We start from the raw sequence: 18,633 nt of genomic DNA, 5'->3' as shown, positions 1-18,633 counted from the left end.
GGCACAAAGTCATCAAGCATCCACAGGAAACACTGAAACTGAGAAAAGCCAAGATTACTTTCAAACCCACAAAGTGAAGCCGAGAGAGGAAGTGGGCAAAGGTAGGGACTTTTCCTATGCTTACAGTTGTACTTACACTAGATGAAAGTTTTTCAAGCAGAAGGGTAAAATATACATGAACGGTTCCTTTTCAGATATTTCTACAAGGAGAAGGATCAGTAAGAACAACGGGAGGTCAGTTTCTCCCTCGTCTTACCAGGTCGTGATGCTTTCTACCCCTCTTCCTTCTACTGAGCAACGACGTAGACTTCTCAACAAAATAAATGACAGGGATGAAATGAGCACACCTTTATGGCTGTGCAGTACCCAGATGAAAAGAAATAGCTGGGCTCCATCCAAGCCAGAGCATGACTGGAAGCATACCACAGCAATCGCAGGGCCATATTTAGGCAGTCAGAAAGGAGTGACCAAGAGAGAAATGGTCAGGGGAAACTATATGCCTGAATACCAGCAGGTGGCAAATTCCTGAGCTAAAAACAAGGTGTGCATCTACAAAAGGACCGATTCACAATTCAGACAGCTCGACTATGTGTCTTGCTTGATAAGGTCCTTTCCATCACCACCAAACTGCATTTAACAAACTACCCATCTGTCTGATCTCATCTCATCGACTTAAGTCATGTAGGCACCGGTACCTAAGCTAGGCATATTACACCTGACCAGTCTACTTGTAGATGTGATGAATCATGTGCTGCAGGTAACCGTTTCTCACTTTTGACTTTAAGAGGGTTACTAGAATGACTAATTCAGTAGAGGATTGCCACCAGTGATGGCTTATCTCTTCAAGTGCCTTTGCAGGGGTAGACCTGAGCTATATGACATAATGCAATCAGCTGCAAAATAAAATGAATCTCATGTGTACTCTTAACATCTCAAAAAGGGTGAGAAATTGCACCAACTCCTTACTGCATGCATTCTTCCCTAAAATCTCCGGTGGTTATGGGAAACAAAAGAATAATATCGAAGCAATCGAATCTGCGGCTGTAGAACTAGCTCTGTGTATGATTCTAGCCAAAGATAACTAGAGACAGTTGATAACTTCAGTGGAAGCTCCTTTCTGTATTTTCACATTTGTTCAAGAAGAAAGGAAAAGGAAGAGGAAAGCAAAGCAAAGCAAAGCAAAGCAAAGCAAAGCGAAGCGAAGCAAAGCGAGAAGCCAGAGAAGCTGCAAAACTTACCTCACCTGTGTTTAGAGATCTAATATTTTGTGTAAGGGCTGTACAACTTTATCTCCTCAACTTCTGTCTTCCCTGGTATGAATGTGTTAGAGCACAGCGCCTTTAAAGAACACAGAATGGCTTCTGGAAAGCTTCCAAGACTTGCTTAGGGGGTGGCTGTTAGTGTATAATCCAATCCCATCTAATGTATTACTTGCTTTCGTGTGTCACAAGTGTATCTTGATGTTTCCTGCCTGTGTGAGAAGTGGTTTAATAGGCTGTGTGGATGATGTGACCTGGGTGTGCTGAATGATGCTTTCATACCCCAGCAGCTGCAAGAAGGGCTGAGAAGAAAACCATTTAAGTACCAATCTTTAACCCTCTCCCAGGAAATCTTCCACCTGAAGGGCTCTTGGGGCTGGAGGAGGGAGGGGTGGAGGCTTAGTGAAGGGAAGGCGTGAAAGAAAGGGGCAAAGGAGGAGAATGAGTTCTGTCTTGACTGAAAAGTTTAAGTAGATATATTTTAAAGAAACAGTTGTCAGTCAGTGCTTTTATAATGATATCACAAAGGCATTTCAGGGTTTCTCCATAAGAAATAACACTCAAAGGAGTAGCTGAGTATTCAACTGGACAAGCATATGCATGGAACTATCCAGTTAACGCTTCTCGGAGTTCTTCCTTACTCCAAGCTGACAGTTGTATGGATTTCCCATGTGTAAAGGGCCATTAGGTCCACTGCTCTGGCTTCCTAGCATTGTGAATGCTAAAACAGTCCATTTGTAATCTAGATATGTTCTCTCCTTTTTTAACTTCTGTGTATTCCAAAAAACATGTAAAAGAGAAATCTTCATTAAAGGAAAAAAAGAAAGAAACCTCAAGCTGTAGGAAGAGTCACCATCCTCCAGGGATGGTAAAGAATTCCTATCACAGGAGTCTTTTAAGGACAGGTTGGGCTCATTTCTCTCAGGAGTGGTTACGATTAAGTTTTTATAGGGACAGAAGATGTCCTGGGTGACCTCTTGATGACCCTCCAAGTCCTATCTCACCAGAAATTTCATCACTGGAAATCCAGTGAATAAAGCCTCTTTGCAAGAATTTGCATGTTTTAACAGAGGTCAGTGAATTACCAAGTCAGTCAAAAAATCCTTCATTTACGAATTGGGAAACTGAGGGAGGACGTCACCTATTTAATGCCAATGGAAGTCAGCGAATTTAACCCTGACTTAGTCACTCTAGGCTCTTCTGCGCAAAAAAATGAATGTCTCTGGAGGCAAAAAATGAATGTCTCTGGTCTATCTCAGAACTGACTTTAGGATGCGATTAGGTCTGAAATGGACATCTAGCTTTTAAACAAAATAACTTAGGGCGGACAAATCTCACCGTCATAATGGGCCCCATCTTTCTTAACCTGAGCAGCTGCAGTCAAAGGTGAACCTATGAAATGAAACAAACGAAGCAAATAGACATGCTGATTTATAGCAGCATATCATCTCAATCAAGGCCCAAGTCAAATTCATCATGGCTCTGAACTCTACTGTGTATTTGTAGCTTATGCCTCATGGATGTCGGGAAAGATATTGTCTCAGCTACTGTCCTTTACTTTGTTTTGCTGAAATTTCTGGAAATGTGGAATGGCCTGATAGCAACATAGTTAATGTCTCCATCTCCTCTGCACAGAATGCCAGCGATCTCCACAGTGAAAACAGAAATCCTACAGTTAATGAGAATAAATACTGGTAAAGAAATGCCTTGGTGAAAATAGTCCCCTAACTTAAATGTCCTTTTACTGTCACCTGGAGTCTTGGGCAGCTTAATGAGGGTTAACAGTAGTCACTACAGGAAACAAGAGTATTGGGTAAGAAGGTAAACAAAGTCTTACAGTCTTTGGGAAAGGAAGAGGAACAACAGATGACAGAAGCCAGAGATCAGGCCAATAGCGTCTGGCCTGCTAACCTAGTATGAGTCAGCCTGCCACTTTCTGTACCCAGTGGCACACATGGCAGCAACTTGGCTAGCATCACATTCATGTCCTTTTGTTTCCCTAGCCAAATGGACTACCAGAGGTGACTTAATGCACAAGTCCAAATGAAGAATTGCTGCTACCTCCTGCTGCAAAATAATTCCCCATAGGGGTGTGCTTAGTGCCAGCAAAGGAGAAAGGTCTTTTCTCCATTTTCATTCCACTTACCTTGGCACCTGGCTCTGGACACCACTATGGCAGCAGGTCATGCTCAGGGGAGCTGTGATTTGGACAAGGAGGGACTGTGCATGGTGAGATGAATGAGGTTTTGCAGCTGGATCGTGAATACTGGCAAGGGGTTTGTTGACAGAGCCATGGTGAATGTGTGTTGTGAATTTGATGATGGGCAGGATGGGGACAAGGCACGGTGTGGAGGGAAGTTGTGAAACTTGAAATGGATGCTACATGGCCAGGGGCTGTCTTCATGGAGTTTGTGAAATCAGAAGTGCCTGAGGTGTGGTGAGGGACTGTGCTGAAAGATCGTATGAAGTGGCAGGTGATACTGTGGGTGCTAAGCTGTGTTGAAAGACCTTGTGACATCAGAAGCGGACATCGTGTATTGAAGGGTAACACTAGGAGAGGTTGCAGAATTGTGGCTGCTGAGGTGTCATAAGGCTGGCTACAGAGTTCAAGGAGACCCTACCGTAGAACAGGTTCTGTGAAGTAGTAGGGGACAATGTATGGTGACAACTTGTGTTGGGAGAGATTTTGTGGTCAGAAGATGACACTCGGTAGTGATGAGTGTGCTAAGGGAGGTTCTGCAGTGACAGTGGACCCTTGGGGAAGGAGAAGTTGTGTTGAGGGAGGTTGTGAAATCAGCAGCAGGCATTATGGAAGAGGACTGACGATTTCTCAATCTGTGTGACCCTGAGCAGCAGTAGAGCATCTTCTGCAAGGTCTGTGAAACTAGAGCTATGCTGCTGCTGTTTGATGCAGGCTTTCATTAATTAGTTTCATTAAGGAAGTAGACTCAGGTTTTGAATATGCTTTGGAGACAAGAGACCAATCTTACCAAAGTCTTATAAGAGCTATACGAGAACTGTGAGTGACTTTTTCAGCATGCTTTTGCATGGTCTATGGAAGTCATAGGATGGTTACTTCACTTGCATTATATGGAATGCAAAGTTTTTGATGATTCGGCATATCTCCACAGGGCGTCCATTACAACCAGTATGACAGTACATGACAGTACATATCAATGGCCCAGGCTGATGCTATTTAACATTATGAAATCTGTTTGAAATGCCTTAGATAGAAAGCTAATCACCTGACATTCCCTGAATGCCCAATGGAGAGAGAGGCACCTCCAGAGGATATAAACCACCATCGTAGACCCTCTCAATCACTGACAGTAAGAGACAAGCATTCTCAGAGGTGCCATCTGCCACATGTTTGCAATATATTTCTTGTGGTCCAAGAGAGGTCGGTGATAGGATGACTGCAAGGAATAGGTATCATGTGCAGAATTTTCTGCCCTGAACTAACATTAAGATAGCCAGCCCAGCCTACCATGGAGCATGCCCTCAGCATGTGAGCTATGTTTGTCCTCTGACTTGCTCAGTATCTCTCTGGGAAGATGCCAGGACACAGAGCACTCTAGAAGGTCAGTGGTCATGGCTAAGAAGAATGCGTTCCTCGGGGGCCACCAGCGCCCTGAAAAAAAAACACATTTCTGCTTTCTTGGGGACAGTTGAAAGGAGACAGGCAGCCAAGGATGTTAGTGCTGAGTGTATTCCTCAACATAGTCCCTGTACTAGTGGCATGAGGTGCCTGCAAGGGACACCTGCCACCCTGAGGGCAGCAAACCTAACTCCACTCATCAGAAGAGCTCCTAGACACCAGCGTTTGAAATAGTCTTTATTTTCTCATTGATTGCAACATAAGGCACTCAGGGTACTGTTGGTATTTCTGCAATGTGGTTGAGGTCTGGACGAAGGAATCTGTAGGTGCATATGCGTGTTTCAGAGCAGTCCAATTTTCACCACATGCAGAAGGGTCAGAGAAAAACTAAAAAGACTTGACTTGCTTCCCTTTCCCAAGCCTCTGCCCTCAGTCGTTATCCCCACCCTTCCTTTCCCACAGCTACCCCCTTCTCAACTCCAAGAGCTCCTACTGCAGTCAACCCTCTTCTCTCCCTCACCTCAGCCTACCTCAAACATCAAACAAAAGTAGCAAACAAAAGTCACAATATCACAAAATAGGTCTAATTTGTCTAATCAAAGACAATTCCTGACTGGAGAGGCAGAGAGAGAGACCTTTGCTTCTTCACCACGTGATACCCAAAGTCTGAGTGAGATTTGTCCCTCTGGAGCCAACACCTACCCATTTTGAAGCTTGCACAATCACACTGTTAAAACTCTTTTCTTCCTCTTCATTTTGTAAGTAAGTGGCACACAACAAGCACACTTCTTGCCTGCAGGGTTTCTGTTGCATTACTGCGAATAAATCGCTGTGTTTACTCTTTTTCTAAAGTCCCTTTCAGGTCAAGCTGCTAAAATACTTTAATTCTCTGGGGCCAGAGGTGAACGACGAGTCATCAAATGCTGTTAGAGCCCTGTGCAGTTTGGGGAGACTCCTCCTATCTGCAGGAGAAAGAAATAGGCACCTTTTTACACATGTTGTCAAAGGGAGGCCCAGAAGCATTCAGGGGAGGCAGGCAAAGGCTGATAATGCCCAAAGAGGATTATTGATGCCTAGCACCCAGGCTGTGAAGGCCTCAATGTCTGATCTCCCTTTCCCACCCCACGCACAGCAGACAAGCCATTTCTCTTTTGGGGGTCTTGGCAGGATTTGGGGCGAGACATTGCACAGGAAGTGATTTTTGAAGGAAACATTGGAAGAAGGGACATCCTCCTCTGGAATAATCCCATTCCAGCTGATTCTCATATTCCAAGAAAGAAAAAACAAAACAGAATACAGTTACTCTGAAAACTTCCCGCAATCTCTACTGACTGCTCATTTGTACATCTCCTTTATAACAGCATTTGGCCAGAGTACGAATGCACCAAGAGCCTTTCACAGATGCATGCAAAATCCCACAGCATCCCTGGGAATGGAATCCCTGGCAGGTAATTTTCTCCCCACCTACTGTAAAAGCAACCAGAGAAGTAGAGCAGAAATAGGAAACTGCCTCACAACATGAGAGAGTCCCATTCTCATCTGCCGCTGACTTCGTCCCTGCCTCCTCAGTACAGTGAAAACACTCCTTCCTGACAACGCCCGCTTCATTACGCCACAGGAGACAGAAACTGAATCTGCAGGCTGAAAGAACTTCCTTGTCTTTTTCACAGAAACTGTTTCCCAGAAGATCCATGGGATGAATCAGAAACCAAGAGAAAGACACTAGAGCTGATGCCAGGTCCCAGCTTCTCTGAGCAGTCAATTCCGATGCACTGGGGCAGGAAGGTAAGCATTTCTGGGATAGGTTCAGCATTTCCTTGCCATCATTAATGCTTTGGGATGTTCTCTGTCTCTGCTGTTCCATCTTCACGTCCTCTCTCACAGACATCCACACACACACGATCACTGCGTAGAGTTACCCCCTCCTCATCTCCTGCTCCTCCCTCTCTATAAGTAGCAATGTTTTCTTCTGCTTCTATTTTTTACTCTGTTGAACTGCCTCACCCTGTCTTCCTGCTTCAACCTCTCCAAATTTCTGCATGATTTTGCCTTCTCCTCAGTATGTAGCACCTTGCTGTTACCTTCCCAGACATCAACCATGCATACTCCGTGAGCGATAGCTGTCCCAGGCCACAAGGCTGTAAGTATAAAAGCAGTGTATCAGTCACTAAATTCCCCTCTGTCTCTTGCAGAAACAGAGAGAAGAAGAAACTTTCTCCATTTTGGTTATTTCATAGTGACTGATCAGTTCATAATGCTCTCCTTTCAAAGCAGTTCAAGCCTGGCTGAAGGGACTAATTACAGTGGGACTGTGCAAAAGGCAGGGCCGTCATATGCTCTCTTCAAGTTCATGGAGAGCTTCTGCCTCATCAGCTCTGCCTGTGGCATGTTGGGAAATGGCACGGTCCTTTGGTACCTCGGCTTCCGCATCCAGAGGAACCGCTTCACTGTCTACATCCTGAACCTGGCTGCCGCTGACTTTGGCTACCTGCTCTGCATCGCCATTGAAACAGTTCAGTGCCTGATGCACTTCAATGTGGGAGTGCAGTTTGGGATAGTCCTCTTCCTGGATCTTTTCACATACGGGACTGGCTTGTATCTCTTGACAGCCATCAGCATTGAGAGGTGCCTGTCTGTCCTCTGTCCCATCTGGTGCCGAAGCCATCGCCCAAAGCACTTGTCCGGCATCATCTCCGGCCTGCTCTGGAGCCTCTCGCTGCTGCTGAACATGCTGGGGTACGTTTCTAGCACTGTTCGCCCCTCCAGCAACTGCCACATACTCCTCATCACCACTGGAGTCCTGGACTTCCTCTTCTGCACGCCCCTCATGCTGGTATTCAGCCTCACCCTCTTCCTCAAAGGCAAGTGCAGCTCCCAGCACCTCCAAACAGGCAGGCTCTTCACCCTGATTATGCTCACCGTCCTCTTCTTCTGCTCATTCTGAAGGGGATGGAAACACACAGCCGCACCATAGAGTCGATACTTGTCAGTTCCCAGCACACTCTCCTCCCTAAGATGCAGGTGCAAATCCCAGGCTAAGAGGTTTCTGAACCTCTTGAAGCCACAGAGGGCTGCACTGATGCTCCCGTCGTCTGGGGCAAGTGCACTGGATTGGGTAGCGCTGCCCTGCCAGGGAGTGCTGGGCAAGCACCTAGGCAAGCAGCAGCCCTACTCGGAGCACTACCATTCAACACCAGTGCTAGCAGCAAGGAGAGAGAGCAGGAGGGAGGGCTTTTCACGTGAAAGGGTAGAAGATGAGGAGGAGCAGGAGCGCCTGGGCAGCAGCCCTCTCTGAGGGGACACAGTGAGTCAAATGTAAAACCAGATCAGCAAAGGCTGTGTCCCTTGAGGGAGGGATGCTCACAGTTTTACAGCTCGGGTGGTTGTTTCCTTCGTAAGCGCTTAGCTGCCTTGGAGTTTCTCCAAAGTCTGGGGTAAAGTGTGTGCGGCGCCTTCAGCTGTTCGCTCTCGGCTCTTCCTGCTGCATTGCACAGCACTGCCCTGCACAAAGGGGAAGGGCAGGAGCGCTCTCTCCTCCTGATTTTCTTGCCTGCTGTTTGCTTGATTTCTGTTTGCAGCGGGCAGAAGCAGGAAAAGAAAGACCACGCTCCCACGGCCGCTTGCTCTGCGACGGACATCCGCCAACGGCCATCTGCCAGGGCAGCTTTTGGATCTGCGCTCAGAAGGGCAGGCTGTGACCAGCCTCTGGCAGCTCTCCGTTGGGAAGAAGGCCCATTACCGCTGCCGATCCAGGTAAGCAAGCCTGGCAAGGGAGTTACCATTGCCCCAAGCCGATTTCTTGTGTTACAATGCCAGACGCGAGCCTTTAAAGCAGTGCAATGAACACGCTGGTCGCATCTGTGGCGAAGGCGCTGAGCCTCGGCGGGGCGAGCAGGAGAGCGCTGGGGAAGAGCAGCGCCCTGGGCTGGAGCGCCGCGGCTGCGGGGCGCGCTAGCACAGGCTGCGGCCGGGCGAGGCGGGCCAGGGCAGCGGCGGGGCAGAGCGCGGGCGCCGGGCGGCGAGGCGTCGGGGCGCGGGGCCGCTGCGCGGAGCCGAGAGCGCGACAGGTGCGGCGGGGGCGAGGGTGCGGGGGCAGCCGGTGCCGTGGGCGCTGCAGCCCCGGGCAGGCTCGCAGCCTCGGCGGGGCTCGGGGGCGCTTCCCGCCGCGAGGGCGGCTCCCGGCGCGGAGCGCGGCTGCCGGCGGCGCTGGGGGTCGCGGCGGGTGGCAGCGGGTGGGGGCCGGGCGGGCGCTGCGGGCGGGGGTGGGCGCCGGGGGAGCCGGGGGCTGGCGCGGCTCGGCGCGGCTCGGCCGCCCGGGCGGAGAGCTGTGCCGGGAGAGCCATGCCCGGCGGCGGAGCGGCTGCCGGGGGCGCTGGCGGGCCGAGAAGGGGGGCCGGGGCCGAGGTGAGGGGCCGAGAGAGCGCGAGCGCCGCTTGCCGCCGAGCGGGCGGAGGAGAGCTGCTGGGGGGGGGGCGGCGGGCAGCAGGCAGCGCTGCGGGCTGAGACGTGCCCGGGCGCGGGGCGCCCCGAGCACAGCAAAGTGCCGCTGCCTGGGGAAGAGTTTTCCTCCCCGACGCTTGCTGCAGCTTTGTTTTCCTTCTCTGAGAAGCCCTGGGGGCGCGAGCAGGTCCGAAGAAGAATGACCTCTGCGCTGCCTTGCAACGTTGCCTAAATGACAACGGCATAGGCAGTAGCGCAGGCGACGCCAGAAAAGCTGCCTGTCACCGTTTGGGCAAAGATGGTCGAGTTTTCCGTTGCTTTCTTTTGAGAGAGGCACTGAGATTACTTGGAAGACGTCCAGATGTGTGTAGGTCAAAGGCACTGATGACCATTGGTCTCCTAAAAATGCCAGGCACGAGACTTTCAGGCAATGCACATGCGAAAGGAAGGCCGAACACATTGATCTCAACAGATCATGTATGTATACGCAATAGGTTTGGAACACCAACAGCAACAAACAGCCAGTAAGAAAGCTTAAAAGGATTTATATGAGCTTTATTGGTATAGCCTCACTATATTTGGATATATATACAAACAGATGTCTTTATATTATAACTACAGGCTCTCTTCACTGAATTGTGCACTGAGGACTAGACAGCAAATAATGAAAAAGAATGGCAGAGTAGAAGCATGTTTCCTGTTACTGAGCACGGGAGAAGTTTTCAATTTCTTCCTTCATTTCCTAAAAAAAGACTAAAAAAAAAGATAAAAAAGGAATAATAATTGCCAACTAAACACAGGCAAACTTGCTATAAGCTGGAATAGAAATGTAAAATCCTGTAGCTAGCTGCTTTGTATAAAATGAAAGTCTGTGTAGATGCCTTCCAGGTGGAAGTCAGCAACTCGTATGTAACACAGACTGCTAAGCAGGAAAGAGGAATAGCGAATAAGCAGGATACCCACTGTGCGCAAGGAAGAAGTGCAGAACAGTGACAGGAAGTGCTGTGTAACCAAAGTACCTCTATCAACTGCGTTTTGTCATCGTCTTGCCGATGGCGGTAAACACACTGGCTGAGCACCAGATGTAGTTTTTCGAGGTGGCGGATGTTGCAGTGCTTTGTTGCGTCGCCAACGACATTCAGCAGTTGCTGAAGAAAAAAGGGAGACAGTACAAGTTTGCGTTAGCACGAGATCATTTGAATGGGCTCTCGATGTGTTCAGACACAAAAGAAAATGGTCCCACACAACTCGCATCCTCCTTCCTTGTATGGCTAAATAAAGAAGGAGTGAAACGTCCAAGACCAGACTAAATATCGCAGCAGATTTCCATGGAGGAAATGAGCTCCTGTGTCTGACTTGTGAGAAAAAGCAAGGCTCCAGTTTCAGCTAGCATCGTGCTGCTCCTCAGGCTATCACCTCCATGATCCTAACTGCAAGTGAACTTCTCTGAGAACAGCGGGAACTGTCATACACACAGAATCACACAGAATCGCTGAGGTTGGAAGGGACCTCTGGAGATCATCTAGTCCAACCCCCCTGCTCAAGCAGGGTCACCTAGAGCACATTGCACAGGATTGCATCCAGGCCCGTTTTGAATATCTCCAGAGAAGGAGACTCCACCACCTCTCGGGGCAACCTGTTCCAGTGCTCTGTCACCCTCACAGTGAAAAAGTTTTTCCTCATGTTCAGATGGAACTGTCTGTGTTTCAGTTTGTGCCCATTGCCTCGCGTCCTGTTGCTCGGCACCACTGAAAAGAGTCTGGTCCCATCCTCTCGACATCCTCCCTTCAGATACTTGTACACGTTGATAAGATCTCCTCTCAGCCTTCTCTTCTCCCAGCTAAACAGGCCAAGCTCTCTCAGCCTTTCCTCATAAGAGAGATGCTCCAGTCCCCTAATCATCTTTGTGGCCCTTCGCTGCACTTGCTCCAGTAGTGCCACATCCCTCTTGTCCTGGGGAGCCCAGAACTGGACGCAGTACTCCAGATGGGGCCTCAGAAGGGCTGAGCAGAGGGGGAGGATCATCTCCCTCGACCTGCTGGCAACATTCTTCCTGATGCACCCCAGGATACCATTGGCCTTCTTGGCCACAAGGGCACATTGCTGCCTCATGCTTAACGTGGTGTCCACCAGCACTCCCAGGTCCTTCTCCGCAGAGCTGCTTTCCAGCAGGTCTGCCCCCAACCTGTACTGGTGCATGGCGTTATTCCTCCCCAGGTGCAGGACCCTGCACTTGCCTTTGTTGAACTTCATGAGGTTCCTCTCTGCCCACCTCTCCAGCATGTCCAAGTCTCTTTGAATGGCAGCACAGCCCTCTGGCGTATCAGCCACTCCTCCCAGTTTTGTATCATCAGCAAACTTGCTGAGGGTGCACTCTGTGCCTTCATCCAGGTCACTGATGAAGAAGTTGAACAAGACTGGACCCAGTCCTGACCCCTGGGGGACACCGCTAGCTACAGGCCTCCAACTAGACTCTGTGCCACTGATCACAACCCTCTGAGCTCTGCCATTCAGCCAGTTCTCAATCCACCTCACTGTCCACTCATCTAACCCACACTTCCTGAGCCTGTCTATGAGGATGCTATGGGAGACAGTGTCAAAAGCCTTGCTGAAGTCTAGGTAGACAACATCCACTGCTCTCCCCTCATCTACCCAGCCAGTCATTCCATCATAGAAGGCTATCAGATTGGTTAGGCATGATTTCCCCTTGGTGAAGCCATGCTGACTACTCCTGATCACCTTCTTTTCCTCCACATGCGTGGAGATGGCTTCCAGGATGAGCTGCTCCATCACCTTTCCAGGGATGGAGGTGAGGCTGACTGGCCTGTAGTTCCCTGGGTCCTCCTTGCCCTTTTGGAAGACTGGGGTGACATTGGCTTTCTTCCAGTCCTCGGGCACCTCTCCTGTTCTCCATGACCTTTCAAAGAGGATGGAGAGTAGCTTAGCAATACCATCCGCCAGCTCCCTCAGCACTCGTGGGTGCATCCCATCGGGGCCCATGGATTTGTGGGTGTCAAGTTTGCTTAAATGATCTCTAACCCACTCCTCCTCCACCAAGGGAAAGTTTCCCTTTCTCCAGACTTTCTCTCTTGCCTCCAGGGTCTGGGGTTCCTGAGGGCTGGCCTGAGCAGTAAAGAATGAAGCAAAGGCGGCATTCAGTAACTCTGCCTTCTCTGCATCCTTCCTCACCAGGGCACCCTCCCCGTTCAGCAAAGGGCCCACATTTTCCCTAGTCTTCCTCTTGCTACTGAAGTCTTTGAAGAAGCCCTTCTTGTTGTCCTTGACATCTCTCGCCAGATGTAATTCCAAACTGGCCTTAGCCTTCCTCGTTGCATCCCTGCATACTCTGACAACATTCATGGCCCGTTTTGTAGTAAAGGACAGCGGCTGCCGCAGCAAAGGCCCTCTTGCCTTGGATGAGCTTCTGTGGCTGCAATGCAGGGCCCTGCGAAATGCATCTTTTGAAGAGAGGCCACAGAGCCTCTAGAAAGAGGGCTGCCAGCTGGCAGTGGGAGCCTCCTCAGGTGCTTCTGTCTCCCCGTTAGCTGAATGTTGCCCATGCCTGCAGCTCTGCTGGCAGAACGGATAGCTCAAGGGTTGTCAGCAGAGCAGGAAGCAAAGGTGGATCAGTGAGCTCCAACCTACCCTGAGAGAGATGCTGGTTTCCTTCTCAGCAGGGGGTGAGCATTTCCTCCTCTTCTCTGCTAGGCTCTCTGAGGGCGATGCGTTCCTCCTTCGCTTTTGTCTGCAGGCAGCTGCACAGAGATAGGAGAAAAAGCAAGCCAAAGCATTAGCTAAGCAGTTCTGTCTGCAAAATCTAGCACCGTCGTCTTACTTGGTGCACAAGGGAAATGGTGAGAGGGACTGAAGTACCATTGTGCTGGCTCACTACATGCATGTGTTGAGGGAGAGAGGGCAGCAAGCAAAGGGGGTCCAATTGTTATTAGAATTAAAAAGCGCAAGAACTATTAGATTATATCATGCATAAAAGAATGCCCTTGACGATTTTGTGCACAGAGCAGACTGTAGACCGAAGGCATGAGCACAAAGCAAGGTCATAAGCTCAGGTGGCTTCGTCTCTCATCACAGGAAGTAAAAGAGGTGAGAAGCAGAAAAGTCTTTGGAGACAAGCTCTCCTTCCCCTGTGTTCCAAAAGCAGAGGTTGCCTAGGCCTCACAGACAGACGGCAATGACTTGGTGCGGGGGTGGCGGGCAGGAAGGCAAGAGGGAGAGGAAGAGAAAAAGGAAGCAAAAGCACAGGAAAAATCCTCACTGTTTCCTATTACCATACGAACTTGTGGAGTGTTCAGCAACTGCTCTAAACAACATGTTACATTTGAGGAGTTAGCCCTTGCGGGGCCATTGAGGCCAGTGTTTTACAGTGTGAGCCAAGCTCTGTGGCTGGGCTTTATTTCATAAGCATGTTGAGTGACTGTCCTGGGGACTGACCTCACATGCTGCACCTAATTTGGAAATGGAATGCCTTTGGCATAAAGCCACCGGCATCACCAAAAGCAGGTATGCCATGACAAGAGGGAAGATATCAATGTCATTGGCACCTTCTCCAAAAAAGGAAAAAAGAAAAAAAGAAAAAAGGAAGAAAGGACTTGCCAGTAGAGAGGGGTGTACTGGACTCTGCAGGCACCGCTGGCCATGTCTCGTCCCCTTGCTCCTCGAGCTGCCTCTCTTCCTCCTCTCTCAGCAGTCGAGGCTCAGGTGGTGATGCCACAGGCAGGAGGACTTCCCATGCCTGACAAGCTTCAGTCAACCAGAAAAGGTTAGCCAAGTGATGATACTCGGACACAAGCAGAGTAAACCTTCGTGCCAGGAAATCTATTACCAAAGCAAATGCCGAATGGCTGCTAAGCTAGAGATAGCAACGCTGTGTTTGTAGAATAGCCTCACCTGCTTTCTTTTGTGGTGCAGCAGGCTTAGCAGCTTGCTGGACAAGCAAGTCCTCGAAAAACTTTCTCCCTTCCTCCTCGCTAGGTGACTGGACATTGAAAACTTCTCCATAAAGCTCAGAAAATAAAGCTCGTACCTGAGGTGGGAGGAGAAAAGACAGCGCAGCCGTAAGCCCCCCCCAAATCTGTGTTCTGCTCCACAAAGATGAATTCCTTTTCCAGTGAAGCTGAGGAATGCTTTGAATAAGGGAGAGACTAGAACAAGTTTGCTTCTTGGCCTTAAAGGCGAGATTGTAGTGGGTCGGCAGGGCAATTTAGGGCATCTTCTTTAAGGAACACCTCTAGGATTAAAGTTCTGTAAAGCGACCTGAGGTTCCAGTGCTCCAAGGGAGGACACTGAGCATCTCCTAGGTTGCCTGTTTTGGATTTACTTGCCTTGCTGCCCTTCAGGTTGAAGCCTTGTGGCAACTGCAGAGGGAAGAGATGCCAGCAGGGTGCCCTAGTAATGCCGGTGTTGAATGGCTTAGGAGAGCACAGTATTTGGGTGCTTAATGGAGTGATAAATTAACATGAGACTGAAAGAAGCCGGGAAGGCAGTGAGAGAAATACCTCTGGCGGGAGATCTGCATGGCAAGCATCCGACGTAGCGAGCAACAGCACTGGAGCATATGCTGGAATGCCGTCTAGTAATGTTGTGAGCGTAGCTCTCAAGGTGAGTCCAGCAGCCTCCCACCAGGCGTGGATATGTGGAATAGAAAGGATGCTCGGTGCTGTCCTCTGGGCTTCTCGGATCAACTAGTCAAAAGGAAGTTTGGAGAAGGCTGTTGAAGCGGGTAGCAGAGGCTGCTGCTGAACAACAATGGATCAATCAAAATTGCCTGCAAAACGGGAGTGCACAAAGACAAAGCGTCCAAACAAGCCACCAAGAATAAGGTAACATTGCTGCTTGGACCCAGTTCCTTCAGCCTCTCCACAGCGAGAGGCAGGCCTGAATCTCTGCCTGATTTCCAAACTGCTTAGATGTCAGGTAACTCGCCCAGAGCCTCACGCCCGGTGCGAGTGGTAGTGTGCTTGAAAAAACAGGCCCAGCCCTTCAGCAGGGTCCACATCAGCCTGGGGCCACTGCTACACTGCTCGAATCCAGCAAGTGTGTTCTTGCCTCTTCCCTGCAGTGTGATGAGAGAAAAGAAACCCTTTTCTTCCCCCCTCTGCCAAGTGGGAACTTTGCCCGTACCCGGGCTCTCCAGCGATTAAGAACCTGGGCCTGTGACATGTTGGCTGGCAACAAGCATTGCTAGGAGCGTAACTGCAAAACAAGAAGTTTGCAAAGGAAGTGATCAGTCAAGACACAGATGTTCAAGGTGTCTTTCTTTGTCCAGCACACGCTGGTCTGGATCTCTTCCCCCCGGCCGTGAGGCTCTTATGTTCAGGATGTCTTGACTGAGCAGCCTTGAGGCCTCTGCCTTGGTCAAGTTTAGGTGCAGGGGGTCCACTGGAAATGGAGAAGGTGGTCAGGAAGGAGCAGAAGAACCTTGTGGGAAAAGAAATGCCGTGGGCTCTGAAAGGCCTTAGCTGTATCTAACAAAGTGCAAAACATTCCTGTGAGTCCACAGAACTGGAGGATATTTATTAGATCCCTTCATTCAGATGGTTTCATCTTTCCTTGTGTGCTCTCTCCTAGATTGCAAATACAACTTTCTCGTGGTTTTTGCTCTGTTATCATGGAATACATCTGTGAATAGCACCTTTTTTTTCCTTTTCTTTTTTTTTCTTTTTTTTTTGGCCATCCCAGTACTGCAAGACCTTTTCTGGATAGGGCCAAGGAGCCTAGAGACTGGACCAAGTTCTGTGGGTCAGAAGCCTTCCTGAGCAGCACAGTAAGAGAGAATGAGAAAAATTACTGATGCAGCTGGGACCCCATAAGCTAACTTCTCCACTGTGGGATTGAATTACTTTCCCATTGCAATTTCAAAATATGAATGTAAGCATAGTGGCTTAAAGATCGCAAATGAAGCCTTTTTTGCAGGGTTTTTATTATGCCCTTTTAGCTGGCCATTCCTCAATTTTCTTGAGTCACTCCTGCATTCCCAATCTGGGAAGCTAGGTGACTCCACAAACCCACGTTGCATTTTTTTAGCTAAGAGGAGAGACAACACATTTCTTTGGCCTTGAATCCTTGAAGAACAGCATGCATGAAATCAGCATGCCCTAATTGTCTGTGGATGTCTTTGGTGGAGGAAAAGGAGGCTGGCTCCTTCCGGATGATCGGCTGGAGCTACTTGCTTTCCTACAACTGTAGCACCTAGTTATATCTCCGTGCTTCCTGCTTGCAGTTTTTGATACCAAAGCACCCTGGACTAACTCTTCTGTCCTCTCTCATCTAACGCCCCTCCCACTTGCAATGGCCACGACAGCTTGGAAAGCCCCAGCAATCAGAAGAATTTCAATGAAAGGACACGGGCAGTTACCTGTTACAGTTAAGGAAGGTTTGCTTTTGCTGGCCAGGCCTTGGAGGAAACGGCTCATCTTCAGGACCAGAAGGTGACTCCTCATCGCTGTCCATGCAGTCATTTTCTAAGAAATGAGTGGTACCATGAGAAGGCAAGAGAGGCTTGTTAACTTTCCCAAAGAGTCTGCAACCTTCTCTTGCGCTAAGACAGCTTCTAAATGTGAGCTGAAACCCGGGGCCTTGTATTTCTTCATCTGAGGGGCATATGCTGAATGCCATTTTCCAAAGCCTTCAGTCTCTACAGAGCTCTCCTAAGTGTCTGGATTTGCGCAAGCTATGTTTTGTAGCGGTGAAAGCTCCTTTTCTCCTTGCAAACGGGAAAGATGATGCTGACAGCCTTCAGAAACTGGATGCTCGAGTGGAGAACATAGAGTTCTGTACTGTGAAGTGGGAGGAGTTCCCGGCTCTGCCCTCTCTACCATTCAGTTTCACCTCATCCTGACTGAAAGCTTTGTTTCTGTTGCTTGCACAAACTAGCAAGCAGTGTTTGCTTTGGGAGAGTTTTACGGCGGTGAAGGCAGTGAAGCCCTACCTGGCTGTTGGTCCTGCTGGAGTGCAAGTGCTGCGTGGGGAAATACCCTCTGCAGGCCTTTTAGGAGTCTCTGTAGCGTGTTCTGAAGCAGTGGCTTGGAAAGGGGTGGCAGTGGTTGTCCAGGGGAAGCCACAGCCCTCTGTGAAGCTGGTGCAGTCTTCTGCATAGCCACAAGAAAATCTGTTGCTGTGATTTCAATGGCAGCAACATCGATGTGCAGCTTGTGACTGCTTGTGTAGATCTGCGGATAGTGTCAACGCAAAGCACAGAGGGCAGCTTCAGCGCAGAGGGCTTGAATATCGGCCCCGCAGTATCCTGAGCAACAAGAGCAGAATCCAAAGGGATGTCAGTCTCAGGCAGCAGAAAGCAGTCAAGGACAGGCTTTGCAGAGGGACACTCTCAAAGTCTTTGCATGTGGCCCAAAGGGGAAGAGTTTCATGGGCAATGGCAAAAGAGTTCCTGCACTGCAGAGCAGTGCCCTGCTGGGGAGCTTGCATTACGGGAGGCCCAGCGCCCTACAGCCTGTGCTTCGGAAGTAGGCCTCTGAGCCAACCTTAGCTCCTGAGGAAGACGCCCCCCAGAGCCTTCCATGTTCTCAGAGGCAAGGGAAGGCAAGGAGACAGAAGCAGCTTGGGTACTGCCTGGCACAAGCTCAGACGCTGTCAGGAGCCAGGCACAGGCAGGAACTCGGTGCGTTTTTTCATCTTACCGACGCATTTTTCAGCAAGCTCCTCAAGCAATGTGTCCAGGGGCTTAGGGCTCCAGTCTCTGGTGTGGATCTTGAAAATCTCTTTTCGAGCCTACAAACGAGGTGGTCACACTGTGGTTTGTCTTAAGCCTCTTTCTCAAAAAGAAAATAAGCAATGCGCAGTCCCCCTCCCCCCATCACATTCCCGTAATTGCTTGTCTTCCTCTGCTAAAATTAAGAAATGTTTACTTTCTAGTAACACACTGCCTGCTTTTCAAAGCTCGGTTCTTTTCAAGTAGATAGGAAGAGTAAGTACAGTAGTAGGAGCAAGAATTCTGACTCCAGCTGCTGTCCTTGAACGAGCAAATGTCAAGCTGTGCCTACGTTCATCGCTGCTCTTTGCCAGAGCTTCAGTGAAGTGTTTCCTGTTTCTGTCCAGTATAGCATGTTGTGCATTTTTACTGGCCTTCAATCCAATAACCTTTTTCTCCTTTTCCCCACAAAATGCGAACTAAAGACAAAAGAATCTGGGGTAGCCAGAAAAAAAATAGAAAAAGAAAAAGAGCCCGAGCTCCCTGCTAATACCAGTAACAATGTCAGCTCCCTAAATGCTTTTGGGTGGCTCCCAGGATTGTCAGCCCGGCCACACTCAAGCCCAAGTTTTCCCCCGAGGCTTTCCCAACTGGAGAACTGAGAACAAGGC

Source organism: Apteryx mantelli, chromosome 4 (genome assembly GCF_036417845.1).
Source record: "Apteryx mantelli isolate bAptMan1 chromosome 4, bAptMan1.hap1, whole genome shotgun sequence".
Lineage (NCBI taxonomy): Eukaryota > Metazoa > Chordata > Aves > Apterygiformes > Apterygidae > Apteryx > Apteryx mantelli.
This window is presented reverse-complemented; position numbering follows the sequence as displayed.